This window comes from Lathyrus oleraceus, chromosome 3, assembly GCF_024323335.1.
Source record: "Lathyrus oleraceus cultivar Zhongwan6 chromosome 3, CAAS_Psat_ZW6_1.0, whole genome shotgun sequence".
Taxonomy (NCBI): Eukaryota; Viridiplantae; Streptophyta; class Magnoliopsida; order Fabales; family Fabaceae; genus Lathyrus; species Lathyrus oleraceus.
The window spans coordinates 494,507,449-494,523,563 of NC_066581.1; positions in this window are offsets into that span (position 1 = coordinate 494,507,449).

The window sequence follows — 16,115 nt, forward strand, 5'->3', positions numbered from 1 at the left end:
CTCTTGATTTCTTAATCATGAATGTAAATGAGACAAGAAATGCTCTTGATTTCTCATATGACATGCATATGAATTGAGAAATACCCTTGATTTCTTAATTATGAGAATGTATATGAATTAAGAAATACTCTTGATTCCTTAATCATGAATGCAAATGAAATATGTATGACTTAAGAAATGCTCTTGATTTCTTAATCATGAAAATGCAGATGAATTAAGAAATACTCTTGATTTCTCAATCATGAATGCAAATGAAATATGTATGAGTTAATAAATACTCTTGATTTCTTAATCATAAAAATGCATATGAGTTAAGAAATACTCTTGATTCCTTAATCATGAATGTACATGTACTGAGAAATGCTCTTGATTTCTCAAATGATATACGAATGATGGATTTTAGAGAATCATGTTCAGCCGCTCTTGACTGACGGTAGATCTCTAGGATGGATTTGTTACAAAGTAACTATTTGATTATTCTTCAGACGTTCTTCGTTGAAGGCAGACATTCTTGGGGGAACAAATGATCATATTCAGCTGCTCTTGGCTAAAGATGTCATATTCAGCAACTCTTGGCTGAACTATTGCATTCAACTGCTCTTGGTTGAAGCAAAACTGCACAAAATAAAATAGTGTTCAACTGCTCTTGACTGAAACCATTGCATTCAACTGCTTTCGGTTGAAGAAAAACTGGGAAATAAAAATAGTGTTCTGCTGCTCTTGGTTGAAACTACTGAATAGAATAAAATGGTGTCCAACTCCTCTTGGCTGAAACCTCTGCATTCAACTGATCTTGATTGATGCAAACTGCATAAAATAAAATAGTGTTCAGCTGCTCTTGGCTAAAACTATTGCATAAAATAAAATGGTGTCCAACTGCTCTTGGCTGAAACCACTGCATTCAACTGCTCTTGGTTGATTAAAACCACATAAAATAAAATGGTGTCCAACTACTCTTGGCTAAAACCACTTCATTCAACTGCTCTTGGTTGATGCAAATTGCTGGGAAATAAACAAAGGACTTTCTTTGGGGAATAGATGCATATTCAGCTGCTTTTGCCTGAAAGAAGACTCCTCTGAGGAATAAGAATATCCTAGAGACTTATTGGGGATGAAAGGTTAATACTACCCAAAAGGCTTAGCATTAACATCAACTGTCGGACTAACACATCTAATTCAATGCTTCTAGATAGTAGACCAGTATGGAACACTAACTTTGTCGGGGATTGATTGAAGTAAACTGTTGGGGAATACAAGAGACTCTCTGGGAAATAAACACACAGGAGACTCGTTGGAGATATACAGAGGAACATTCAATAGAGCTTGTCTATTCATGGAACTCTCGTCCATTAGACTCACTAAGGAGATTGCTAACTTATGAAGAGATATCCATCTTAGGCAGCTGCTTCAAAGAGACTTGTTGAAGATAATGTTGTTGGGGATACCTTTCTCAAGGAATCCTACGGGTATGAAACTCACTTGGGGAGTTCATGAAGTTCTGCTTGAGAAAATAAAATACACGGGAAACACTGTAGGGAAATATCTACTGGAGAAACCAAGCAGAAATCATGTTTACACCATAGTTCCAACGGGAGAAAATCAATCACCTTGTTGGGGAAGAAACTCGTCTTAAGAATCAATACCAACAATGATTGTATTCTGAAAGTAATGTAGCGATGAAGAAGAGAAATGTTCTACTCTTGAGAACACCTCTTGAATCTTGGTTATGCTGAGGATTACACTACATTTCTTTGAGAGGTTGCTGAATCCAACTGAGGCCATGCATGATATGTTTTGTACATGATATGAAATAAGAACATGAATGCATGTATATACTAGTTCATGCATTTTGTGGGCATCAAACTCTGATTCCCCGACGCGTCGTCTTGAATAGCACTGACACCACGAAAGAATTTTGCAAAAACTCTGATTTCTGCTTCGCCGCCAAGCGGGCTTCAATGAAGACTTCTTGCTTCTGGAAGAAAAACCCTTTCAAACTTGATTTAGATCAAGGTGATCAATGATATGCTTCACACTTTGTGAACTTATTGTGCTCCAGATTGTTGGGCCTTTGAAGAAAAACTTCCCTTGAAAAAAAGGGAATGACAGCTGTTTTCCAAGATATGACTGTAAGACGGCTTGCCCCAGTATTCTGAATTTTGTAGTAGTATGCCCCTGATTGACCGAATTATGGAGTGGAGAGCTTCATTGTACTATGGAAGTGGCTTGCCCCAATATAAGCTTTGGAGAGACCTGTTACGTCTCAAAGTGATTGCCCCAGATTCACTGAATCCTGGAGCGACATGCACTAAGCTGATTGCTCTCTGGAAGAATTTCCTTGATGCTAAAATGCTGATTTGCAAATAAAATTATTAATTCAAAAAATGGTAATTTCAACGCAATGCTCATGCAAATTTTGAAATCAATCAATATTGAAAAGAAAGTGATATATAGTGAACAAATCATTGTTTTTATTCGGTTTACAAAAGAAAATGAGATATGATATCAATATAGAGGATTAGCAAATATCTAGGAGTCAAGTCAACACATCCTTGTTGAGTGTGCTTTCAAAAGAAACCTTGCTTCAATTAGGTCTTTTGAGGGTTATAATGTGGTCTGGTTCACGGTTTCGAACAAAAAGGATATGAGGCTCAAAATTTAATTTTATCCCATCACTTCTTCATGATGATCTCCAGTCTTAAATTTAGTTAATTTGACAAACGCATTCAATTTCCAAGAGAGTTTGAAAGTGTGAACCTGATGGCTTAAGAATTAATGATGATCATTCATTTGAGGTGGCAGTTACATGTCTTTGGTAATCACAGAAATTTGATTATGTTCAGGAATTTTGGGTGACCCTTTGGTTCTTGATTTTATGGTTATCCACCTTCATTTTCTATTTCGTTTCTTTGTTTTCATATTTGCCCTAACTTTTTCTTGGACTGGTTCTTTTGAACTTTCAGTCCACCGGGATGCCCAAATTTTTGCCTAAGTCATCTTCTTGGTATTCGACTTAGCGGGCTCTTTGTCTTATGTATTTTTTTTCTTTTTCTACTGACTATGACTGCCATGTCATTGGTTATTTAAGGAACAACCACAATACCTTTGGATTCTTCATGACTACTTTGACACTTCTTGACGTGTGTGAAGAAAATCATGTGGTTACACCTATTAGGTGTTCAGAATGATTCTTTTGAGATTCGATTGCATAACCGAATTAACTGAAAACTACCCTGCCTCGGGTTCAGAAGAAAGGGTTTTTTGTTTAGAAAGAAAACACCAACTTCTAGGCTCAAAGGGGTTGACAAGGGATTATCTTCCTTATATCTCCGATGTTTAGGAGTTGAAACAATGCCTTACATCACCGACAAAGTTTGTTTGAAAGCATACTTGTTAGCAATTTGGGATATTTTTGTTTTCATCATCCTCCCTCAATTTTTTTGCTAAAACAACAGTTTGATAAAAAAATGAATGGGAGAAATATTTTTTGTTTTTGATAAAAATGGAAAAAAAAAGAGTGATACGACATGATTGATTCAAAAAATGTATGATGACTTCATCAATATTACCATTGAAAGAAAACAACAATACTTAAAAGCAAATAAACATTCAACATGCAAAGGAAATTACAAAATAGAATGAAACAACAAAATGATTGTCAATGTTGAGGATGAGCTTCCTGGCTTGCTTCATTGTTGGGTTATACTTCTTCAGAGTTGGTTCGTATGATTCTTCAATAGGTCAACATCTTCTCTTAACACAAACTAGCTTTGATCCCCTGGGCCCATGATTCTTTGAAAGCTGCTTTGAGTCTGATACGAGTGTCAGGAAATCAACTGCGGGTTATGGACAAATGATGGAATGAGTTTTTTTTAATGTGTGCATATGCATGTCTGATGCATGCATACACAACCAGTTTTTATGCTCAAATTATGTATGTTATCAAAATGAAATGCTCATGCTTATGTATGCAGAGTTGAGTACATGATCATTAAACATTATGATTAATCGTTTCATGGAGGAAAAGTTCCAGGAAAAGGAAATCCAACCACGGGTAGGCTCTAGGGTTTAAAAAGGCTCCTAGAGTCATGGACCTAATTCAAGAATATTATCGTCAGAACGACTAATCATAAGACAAAAATATATTAAAGAGGATTTATTCTAGGTTAGGTCTTTGTATTAAACCAACGAGTCCCAAGTCTCGTAGGTCAATACTACACAACCATCGACTCCACGGTTCTAGACATGATTCCCAGAGTCATGGATCCCATCTAACGATATTATCATCAGAACGACTGCTTGTAAGATAAAAAATATCCTAAAAAGAATCTATTCTGGGTGAGGTTTTCGCATCAACCCAACGAGTCCTAAGTCTTATAGGTCAACACTACACAACCATCGGTCCTAAAAGCCATAGGTTCAGTGTTCTACAAAAGGTCCTCAGAATCATAGATCAAGGTTGAAAGTATCACTGCCAAAACGACTAATCGTAAGACAGTAATACTTTCAACGAATCTCATCTGAGTGGGGTTCTTGCATCAACCTAACGAGTCTGATGTCTCGCAGGTCAATACTACACAACCACCATCCTAACTTAAGTTTTTCTCATAGCTCGGTTATAAAGCTTTTCCTCACACAATGCCAATAGTCCAAAAAGTTCTAATGATGCCATATAACAATAATACAACAATTGGAAATATAGATAATAAAGGCATATATAGATAAAGCAAATAAGAAGTAAATAAACAGATAAAAGCAAACACTCAAATAAGAAACAAACTAAACTAGGGTGGGCTCGCTTAGGCAAAGATCTCCCCAGCAGAGTTTCCAGCTATCGCGGCGCGAAAAATACCCGAGCATAAGGAACGATCGAAATATAAACAAAACAGAGTCGCCACCGAACTTTATATATTCCCAAAGAGGGAAAGGGGAAATATCGATAAAACCCACGAAAATAAAAAAGAAATGGTCATCGCAACCAAATCGGGTTTGGGAGTCGGTTATCCAAGGGGAAGGTATTAGCACCCCTCACATCCATCGTACTCGATGGGACCCATTTAGTTAGTTTCATGTTAGAGTGTTAGCATGGTATCGTTTGCGATCTTCTACTTATCGGATAAGGAAAGACAAAGAAAGAAAGGAAAGACTTAGGGTTTTTAATATTAATGTGCCTGACAAGTTTTTGCAATCTTGCTCCTACGTATCTTCAGGTGCTATGAAGAACACAAGGCATACGTAGTTCTACACAAAGAGAACTACTAGATGGATTGCTTTTAAAGAGAGTGATGTTTGGATCACATTTGAGCGGTTAAACCTTTACTTGCTGCTCACTCTTGGAGGCTGAAGTCTTTGTTTGTTTCGCATCAAAATAGATGTTGCATACTCTTTTCTGAAAATGTTTTCGGAGTTGCACACGGGCGAAAAACAAGTTTGATGAGTTTAAGTTGATTTTAAGTAGAGACAAGCATCCAAGCAGGGAGCTCTACTACAGTACTCAGATGATCGAAAAGGAAGAGGCCTAAGCCTAATCACTCTCTTTTCATCCAAAAGTTTGTTATGAAAATGTGTGGCAAATTAGGTCAAAGTTCATTAACGGAAAACGATTAATAAGACATAGAGCTCTACAGCAGTATCCAAATAATCGAGAAAGAGAAGGTCGATACCCAATCAATCTTTTTCTTCTATAAGAGAAATGACTTAATTCTAGTAATTATTATATTTTAATATAGAAGACGAATGTTTGAACATTGAGCTCTACAGCGGTATCCTAACATCCGAAACAGAGAAAGTCTAAACTTAATCAGTTTCTTCCATTTTTATTGTGAAAAACATTTGAAAATAGGGGGAAGACTTGACATTGGATCAAGCGTATGAAGTTGACTTTATGAAAATAGTTTGGATGTGGCAGGGGCTACACTCGACTTTGTATTCGATTGGGATTTGATTTGGAAAACATAATGACTCGACATTAGATTGAGTGTTTGTTTTTGTTCCTTTTTTAAAATTTAAGATAATTATTCAAATATAGAGCTCTACAACAATGTTCAAATAATCGGGAAAGAGAAGGTCGATACCCAATCAATCTTTTTCTTCTATAAGAGAAATGATCTTACTCTAGTAAATTATATTTTAATATTGAAGACGAATGTTCGAACAGGAAGCTCTACAACAACATTTGAATATTCGGGAAGGAAAGAGGTCTAAACCCAATCACCTTATTCATTCCAATTTAGTGTGAAAATGATTTTGGAAACGAAAAAATATTGTGAAAATGATTTTGGAAACGAAAAATATTTGAATAAGAAAATCAACTTTTTAACAACTAAATTTAACAAATAGTAAACATGCAATTAATCAATCATCATGTTAATAGTCATTTTGGTTTCAATTAAGTTATAATACTATAATGAAAATGTGAAAGAAAAAAATATATAATGACAATTAGAGTAGCTACCACTAATCATGCAACATGAATTGAAATATACACTTTATTTGTTAGCTGATACTCTTTCTACATAATAATGACCCTGTTCTCTTATTAACGTTATTATTTATATATATATATAATTAATAGCCGCTGTCACTAACCAAGTTGTAATGTACTACCAAAATGGAACCATCTTCATCTAGTGTATTATACTTTCTTTTCAAAATTCATAAAAAACATACAAAAATGTACCTTAATATTTTTCATAATGAGAATAAGAACATTTTTCATACAGAGTGAATATGAAAGTATTATCAATTGCAATGGAACTCCAAAAAATACCTGATACATAATAGCAATATAAAAGGAGTAACAACTTAATTATTTCACCAAGAAAAACATAAGTCATACTATAATATTCATCATTATCATATATAGATTAATGTATTCACCTCTCACGACCATAATTATAAAATCCAGTGATCAATTAAACTCAAATATCCAAACATGTATTTGAATCCAATTGGAGATTCACACAGATGAACGCCAGATTAAAATACATACATTCACATCAACACACCACCATACTATATTATGTGAACATAACCAAGATGCTTCTTTACACACATAAAAATAAGCACATACTCCAAACCATAACAATTATGAACTATACAATTACTCACCCATTCTGGTTCGCAACCGAAACTTGCATAAACTCTTTATAAACACACACAAAACTCTATACAAATTTATCATCATACAATAGATTGAATCCCTTTTCCTCTCACGACATACACGTTCATCTCTTTTTCCTTAACAAAATTGTATCAAACATAAACAATACAAAAAATAGAAATAGAAGAATAAACACATTAACCTAACAGAAACATATTACCCACTTATCAGGCAACTCGACAAAATGACAAGTTGGAAAAAAAAAGAAATAAATAAAGAGGACCAACCAATAGAGGTGTGAAGATGTGGTGTCGGCGCCGGAGCAGCGAGTTGTAGTGTCTCAGTGATGGATTACAGAAGTGTTGTTGGTGCTGGAAGTTTGTTACTGTTTTGGTGAGATCCGTTGTTAGTGACCCTTGATGGTGGTATTGTTGGATTGGAAATCATTGAGTTGGTGGTGATGGTGAGCTACACGGTGGTTTAAGGATGAAGTTTGAAGTGTGTATCGATGAAGAATAAAAGGAGGATAACGTGAAATCGTTTCCTTGTCCACTGAGAAAGAAATGAAGGTTGATCCTCTTATTCTGTTAGCTTCTTTTCTTTTTCATTCACACATGTGAGAGAGAAGGACACAAAGGGCGGCAGATTGGTATTTGTTTTCAGGTTCTCCCTCATCTCACAGTTCACACTTTATTTATAGTAAACATTAGGGTTTATCAAGATAAATAAAATGTCCACATTACCCTTTCTTTCATTGATAAAAATAAAAATTAAAAAAATTGAAAAATACAATAAACTTGAATTATTTTGTTTTGATTTTTATTTTAAAAATCAAACATAGACTGAAATAAACCGAAATGAATAAATTCTAACCCGCGTAAAATACGAAAAAATAAAATGAATATACCAAAATGATATATGTGAAAGAAACTTCTAGAAAACAGATACGGTTTGATGAAATCTTAAAATAAAAATTGACCGTTTAAAAGGCTTAGGCTGGTTAAAATGCGACCGGAAAAGTAGTCGAAAAAAATAAAATGAGCATGTCAAGTTGAACTACACAAACCATAGATCAATATAACTGACGTCTGCAAGCTCAATTTTGAATTTTTTCGTCCTCTAATTCGAAGTACAATTGAGAAATGATATTCCCGGTCTGTCTGTAGATTTGGAAAATCATTTCGAGCGATATTTCAAGCACTCTGCGAAACAAGATGCATGTTGTGACATGTAAAAAAATCAAACAACATGTGAATGCATTGAATTGCTATCTGAATAATCATGAACATACAATCAGATGTAAATGAATCGCCCTTGGACCATTTACCTCTAATTCCCAATCATAATTAAATTCTACCCGGATTCAGATGACGACAATACTCTTGATTATCACCTTCTGAACCTCTGAAAACACGATGCAATTGAAATAAATGATGCACTGAGATTGAGAGATCAAATCTTTTGATTTCTTAACCAACAGATGACTAAATGAATGTCAACAAGACCAGATAAAATGTCAGAACTTATGACTTTTCATCTAAACCCTTATGAATTATTTTAACTGATGAAATGTACGATAAAATGGATTGATTATGCTATGTTGATGCGAGTGAAAAACTCAGGGTAAAATTTAGGGTATGACAGTCTCATAAGCCTCTAGCCTAAGCTCTTCAAGCTGCTGTAATTGGAGTTTTCTTTCAATACCTGCTTGTTGCATCTCTAAATTACAACTTTTTACCTCCCAATAAGCACGGTGTTCTATCTCTACAAGAAGGTTACTAGCCTTACCAAAAACAAATCGATAGGGAGACATCTCTATTGATGTCTTGAAAGTTGTTCTTTGAGCCCAAAGTGCATCTTCTAGACGGAAGCTTCAGTCCTTCCTGTTTGGTTGTACCATTTTCTCTAAAACGCATTTCATCTCCGTGTTTGAGATCTCAGCTTGTCCATTAGTTTGTGGTTGATATATGGTAGAGAATCTATGCATAACTTCATACTTCTGGAGCAAACCTTCCATGGTCTGGTTACAAAAGTGAGTGCCTTGGTCACTTATTATAGCTTGGGGAATTCCAAACCTGTAAAAAAATATTGGACCTAACAAAATCTACAACAACTCTGGAATCATTAATTCTAGTGGGGATAGCTTCATCCCACTTTGAAACATAATCAACAATAAGCAAAATGTAGATAAAACCAAATGATATAGGAAAGGGACCCATGAAGTCGATTCCCCATACATGAAATACCTCACAGAAAACCATAGGTTGCTGAGGCATTTCACTCTTACGAGTGATAGTTGTACCTGCTATTTGGAACTCTTTACAAGTTCGGTAGGTCTTATAGGCATCTTTAAAAATAGTGGGCCAATAGAAACCTGAATCTAAGACTTTTCTTGCAGTCCTTTGAGGATCAAAGTGCCCCTTACTTGAGAAGCATGAGAAAGATACAAAATAGATTCAATCTTATAGTTAGGGACACATCTCCTAATTACGTGATCACTACCAAACTTCCAAATATATGGATCATCCTAAATATAATATTTTGCATCACTCTTGAGTTTGTGAATTTGTGTCAAAGATCCACCTATAGGAAAAACACCAGCAACAAGATAATTAACAATATCAGCAAACCAAGGAGTAACCCCATGCAAAAGTAAAATCTCCTCATCAGGAAAGTCATCCTAAATGGGAAAAGGATCTTCATCCCTTTCTATCCTGCTCAAATGATCAACCACCAAGTTCTCAGCTCCACTTTTATCTTTAATCTTTAAATTAAACTCTTGGAGCAATAACATCCACATAATCAATCTCAGTTTTGCTTCTGGCTTCTTCAACAAGTATTTTAAAGTTGGATGCTCAATAAAAACAACAACCTTGGAACCTAGCAAATATGATCTGAATTTATCAAGAGCAAAAACAATAGCTAGAAGTTCCTTTTCAGTGGTGGTGTAGTTAGACCATGCAGAATCTAAAGTCCTAAAAGCATAATAAATAACATGAGCAGCCTTGTCAACTCTTTGTGCAAGGACCGCCCCAATAATATAGTTAGAAGCATCACACATAATCTCGAAATGGAGGGTCCAGTCAGGGGAATGGATGATAGGAGTGAAGGTCAATGCTTTCTTCAAGAAGTCAAATGCCTTTTTGCAATTGTCATCGAAGTTGAAAGTGATGTCATTCTTCAAAAAGTTTAACAGCGGAAGAGCTATCTTGCTGAAAAAGCGTTTAGGAAACACCTGTAAAAACCTGCATAACTAAGAAAAGAACAAATCTCGCGAATGCAAGGTGGGTAAGGCAGTGTAAAAATAACATCAACCTTAGCAGGGTCTACTGAAATTCCTTTTTCAGAAATTATGTGACTCAGGACAATTCCATGTTCAGTCATAAATTAGAATTTTTCATAATTTAAAACAAGGTTGTTTTGATGCATCTCTCTAAAACCAAATTTAAGCTGTTCAAACATGCATCAAATGAAGAACCATAAATAGTGAAATCATCCATAAACACCTTCATGCAATTTTCAATAAAATCAGCCAAAATGCTAAGCATGCATCGCTGAAACGTGCCATGAGCATTGCAAAGACCAAAAGGCATCCTCCTGCAAGAAAATGTATCAAATGGGCACGTAAAAGTGGTATTTTCTTAATCTCATGGTGCAATATGAATCTGAAAGTAACCTGAAAAACCATCAAGAAAACAATAGTGTGATTTACCAACTAGTCGTTCAAGCATTTGGTCAATGAACGGCAAAGGGAAGTGATCCTTTCTAGTAGTCTGGTTCAATCTCCTATAATCAATACAAACTCTCCAGCTATTCTGAACTCTAGTGGGAACAAGTTCATTTTTTTCATTTTTGACCACTATGAGTCCAAATTTCTTAGGTACAACCTGCACTGGACTTACCCATTTGTTATTAGAGATAGGATAAATGATACTTGCTTGTAAGAGTTTGGCTACTTCTTTCTTCAAAACATCGAGAATCAAAGGATTAAGCCTCCCTTAGGGCTATCTCACTGTTTTAGAACCATCCTCAAGTAAAATCCCGTGCATACACATTGAGGGACTAATGCTTGGGGTGTCAGCCAATGTCCATCCAATCGCCTTTTTATGCTTCCTCAAAACCTGCAAAAGCTTATTTTCTTGATCGAAATCAAGGTTAGAAGAAACTATAACTGGGAGTTTTACATTACTCTCTAAATAAGCATATTTCAGATTACCAGGGAGTTGTTTCAGCTCTAGGGAAGGTGGTTGCTCAATGGATGGGGTGTTTTGGGCAGCCGGGATGTCGAGAGCTTCAACTGTATAAACAACTTCATCGACAACTTCACCTGTAGGAAAAATGTTACCCTACAAGGCATCATCACATGAGTAAACATCCTCAAAACCATATAGAGATGGAAAATCAGCTGAAAACAATTCAGAACAAGTGTCATCAACCAACTCAAAGATCAACTCAATATGAAAAATGGAATGTTCCTCCAAGGGATGTTTCATGGCATCGAAAATGTTAAATTTCGCGACAATGCCACCAAATTCCATGGACATGGTTCCATCGTCAACTTCAATTTTTGTTTTCTCCATTTTCATGAATGGTCTGTCTAAAATGATGGGTGATCTGCTTGAATTGGTTTCTCCATACATGCCCAAAATGTAAAAATCTGCAGGAAAAATCAAGTCATTAACTTGAACAAGCACATCTTCCACTACTCCAATATGGCGATCATTGCTTCTGTTCGCTAGTTGAATGATTAAACCTGTATGTTGCAAAGGACCAATATCAAGATTTTTATGAACAAAAGTAGGCATAACATTAATCCCTTCTTCCAAATCAAGCCTGCAATTTTCGAATTTACTATCCCTAATGGTACAGGGAATAACAAAAGTTCCTGGATCCTTGCACTTTTGGGGTATGGCCTGATTGAGGGTTGAAACAATAGCTTTTTCAGGTGAATGTTTAGGCTGGATAAGGGCTTAAATGTTTCGCCCCAAATTGACTCTCTCATTGGCCTTCAACCTCCTCTTACTTGTGCACAAATCTTTCAGAAATTTTGCATACTTTGGAACCTGCTTAATCACATCAAGAAGCGGAATGTTTACCGCTCCTTTTCTGAACATATCTAAAATCTCTCTCTCTTTGTCTCTATCACCAGTCCTTTTATTTTTCAGTATTCTATGTGGGAAAGGAACCGGTGGTACATACTGCTTCTCTTTTTCTTTTTAAGTTTCTATCACAACAAAAGAAGGTTCAGTTTCTATCATGATAGAAGAAGGTTCATGTGTTACCTCAAGAATTTTTTTATTTTTTTCTGGGGCTGGTTTTGTAACCTTTCCGGATCTCAAGGAAATTGCACTCACATTAGCATTAGGGCCTTTTGGATTCACAATTGTTTGGGCAGGAAGTTGGTTTGATCCTTGGGCTTGCTGCATGGCATTCATTGAAGTGGAAAGTTATCCAATCTGTGTCTGCAAAGTCTGAATACTGGAATCTGTTCGTTGCTGAAATTGGAGATTGTTCACAACCATTTGCTTGACAAGTCCTCTAATAAAGGTATGAAAGGTGTAGAGGTAGAAACTTAGGGAGTGGTCTGTGGTTGTGTCAGGGGTATGACTAATTGTTGATGGGTGGGCTGTTGGTTTCCATATCGAAGGTTTGGATCGTTCCTCCAATTGAGATGGTATTTGTTGGTGGACAAGTCAGGAATGTTGTACCATTTCTGATTGTTGCTTTGGTTGAAAAAGTTAGCTGCATATGCTTGAGGAAACTCAGCGACCGACTCATCTTGAAGAATATGACATGTGTCGGTTGGATGTTCAGTGAAAGTACAAATACCACACAACTTTGCTGTTTGAGATTTACTCACTACCATTTGTTTCACTAAAGAAGGAAGATCTTCAATTCTAGTTTCTAGAGCCTTGTTGGAAGAGGAAACTTGAATCTTGTTCACACGTTTTATTTGGACCATATAATTATTTCTGGTTGTGAACTGTTGGAGATGAGTGACATGTTCTCAAATAAGGCTTTGGTAGCATCTGAAGTTTTATCAACAAGTGCTCCACCACTAGCAACATCAAGAATGTTTCTATCCATTGGTAATAATCCCTCATAGAAATACTGAATAAGCAATTGTTCGGTAATTTGATGTTAAGGGCAACTGTATACTAATTGTTGGAATCTCTCATAATACTCAACCAATGACTCATATCCCTGTCTAATACCACATAGTTCTTTTCTGATTGATGCAGCTCTGGAGGCAGGAAAATATCTCTCAAGGAAGACTTTCTTCAAATCATTCAAAGTTGTGACAAAATTCGGCTCAAGATAATATAACCAATCCTTGGCAGCACCCTTTAGTGAAAACGGGAAAGCTCTCAGCTTGATGTAATCTTCGATGATTCCTTCAGGTCTCAATGGTGTAGAGCAAACAACCTGAAATTCCTTAAGATGCTTATGCGGATCCCCACCTGCAACACCATTAAACCTTGACAACAAGTGTATTAAACCAAATTTCAACTCAAAAGGAATAGTAACATCAACATATTCAATACATAAACCATTGTATTTCATATCAGGAGCATCAAGTTGCCTTAGTGTTCTTTGGTCAACCATGTTATCAAAAGTAAGTTCAGAATCAGAATCAAATAAGTTATGCAAATAGTCAGAATCAGAATCGCTAACGGGTGGTGAACTAGTGCTAGCCTGATTTTCTCTACGGTGTACATGCAAGGCTCTCTCTACCTCAGGATCAAAATAAAAAAGATCAGAACAACATGACCTACTAGCCAGAACTAATGCAATAACAAATTCGAAAATACCAACAATGTCCTTATTAGGCAGAAACAAAACAAAAGAAGAAATATCATCAAAATAAATTCAGAAAAATACAAAAACACAATTTAATCTAACTAGGTGAAATAAGAATTTTGGAAATTTTTCAAGACTATGAAAAAAGTAAAAAAATCATAAAAAATAGAAAAAAAATAATTTGGGAATTTGAGGGTGGTATCCCGTAACTCTTTCCAAATTCATGAAAACAGTAATGATCACACGATTTTTCTACTCCCAGCACACAAAACAGATTTTAAATCGAACACAATTTTTCAGAAAACCGGGGTTTCAGACTAGAACGGACGAACGAACACGAATTGGCCAAAACAACAAATCGGAGGGGCCAAAACACTACAATCGACACCTATGAATTAACTAACGATTAAAAACAACAAGAATCCCCGACAACAGCGCCAATTTGATCTGTTGTCGCGCACGGGTCAAAACGAGCAATTAGAAAATTGTAGTTTAGTGGAAGCGACAACTCGAGTATCGTATCGCAAGGATTCTTCTATTATTATTAACCTACTGAAATTGATTTACGGGGGTTTATGGTTTAGGGATCGATTTAGAAAACAAAGTAAATAAGTGATTACAACAAGCTATTATAAAATAAGTCAATCTACTATTTTCGATTTCTGGATAATCACTAGTTTTTACCTACCAATTCCCTAAGCAGCTTCGATCTCTATTCGATTCAATATCGATTTAAAAGCGCAATATATATATAAGATAGATTGGTATTCCTATATTCTGAATTAAACAAATGGATAAATACAATCGTGAATTAAGCAAACGCGATTTAACGACAAAGCCACGTAAACAACGATTAACATTTAGGAATGCAATCATACAAATTTAATCAAAACCATTCCATAAAATACAGAGTAAGCAAATTAATTTTATAGAATAGAATTGAAAGAGAAACGAATTTTAATTGATAGAATAAAGATCTTAACACGTTGGAAACTCGGTTACAATAGATTGACTCTAGAAGATTAGTTCCTCTTCATAATCGTACAGAGAAAAAATTTATCGTGAATAATGTGTGTTGTGCTACAGTACCACAACTTCAGCGATTTCTTGAACATGATTTGGAATCGCGGCCTCGATTGTGGCGTTGTTGATTTAAGCCTATTGATTAGTTCGTGATCGGTGGAGGTTGCCACAGAGGGGAGATCGAAGCAGAAAATAGGAAAACGCAACGAAACTCAACACGACGTGATTCAACAACGAACACAAAAGCTTAACGTGCGAAGAAGGAGATCAGAACCTGGGATCGTCGCATCGAAACTTCGAATCGCCATTTTCCATCACCGTCTTTGCTTCAATTCTGTTCTTAAGGGAGAGTGTGCAAGGCCATTGAAACATGATGAAACTTCTTGCATCATGTTGTTGTTTCGAGTTTTGCTCGTTTGCATTGAAGCTCACTTGATGAGAACGTTGACCTGGGATTTTCAAATTGGTACGCGTAAAGCTTTAGTTTCGTTCTCTTGTGCATTGCCGACACTGGGGTTTTGGAGCTTGGTCCAACTTTGGTGGTTGTTTTGAACTCGGGTGGTTTTTGGGGCTTGCCCCAAGAAAGTGTATGGCCCAAGCCTATTTCTTGCACTGCACCTCCCTCCATTGATTGCACCTTGGCCCATGTTTGTTCTTGCGTAATCCTCTCTAATATTTTTAATCCTTATTAATTTACATTAATTTTGAATGATTTCTTTGTATTAATCTGGTTTCTGTTAGCATTAGGAAGATTCATTTTTTTAAATTAGGATTATCACTAGTTTTAGTGAGTAATTGGATTAATTCTAGTAATTAGGATTAATTAGGTGATTATCTTTTAGGAATTAGGTTTATTCAAACTTTTAGATTAGATTTAATTTCTTAATTTTCCAGAATTAATTCACGATTGATTAACCTTGCCACGATTAGAATTTTAGTTGGTAGGTTTTGATATTTCTTTTGTAGATTTTTATGTGGATTAATACGGTTAATGTGGATTGTATCATGATTAAACTTTAGACTAAATGTCGACTCAATTCAATTTGTGTGATCATAGTCATTAGATTCAATTCTTGAATTTAGATTGGTAATTTTCCATTTGATTAATTGTGATCATAACCCACGTGTAAGTAGATTTTAATTCGTAGAATTAATAGTCACTTTAATTGTCCATTTAATCGACTTCGTT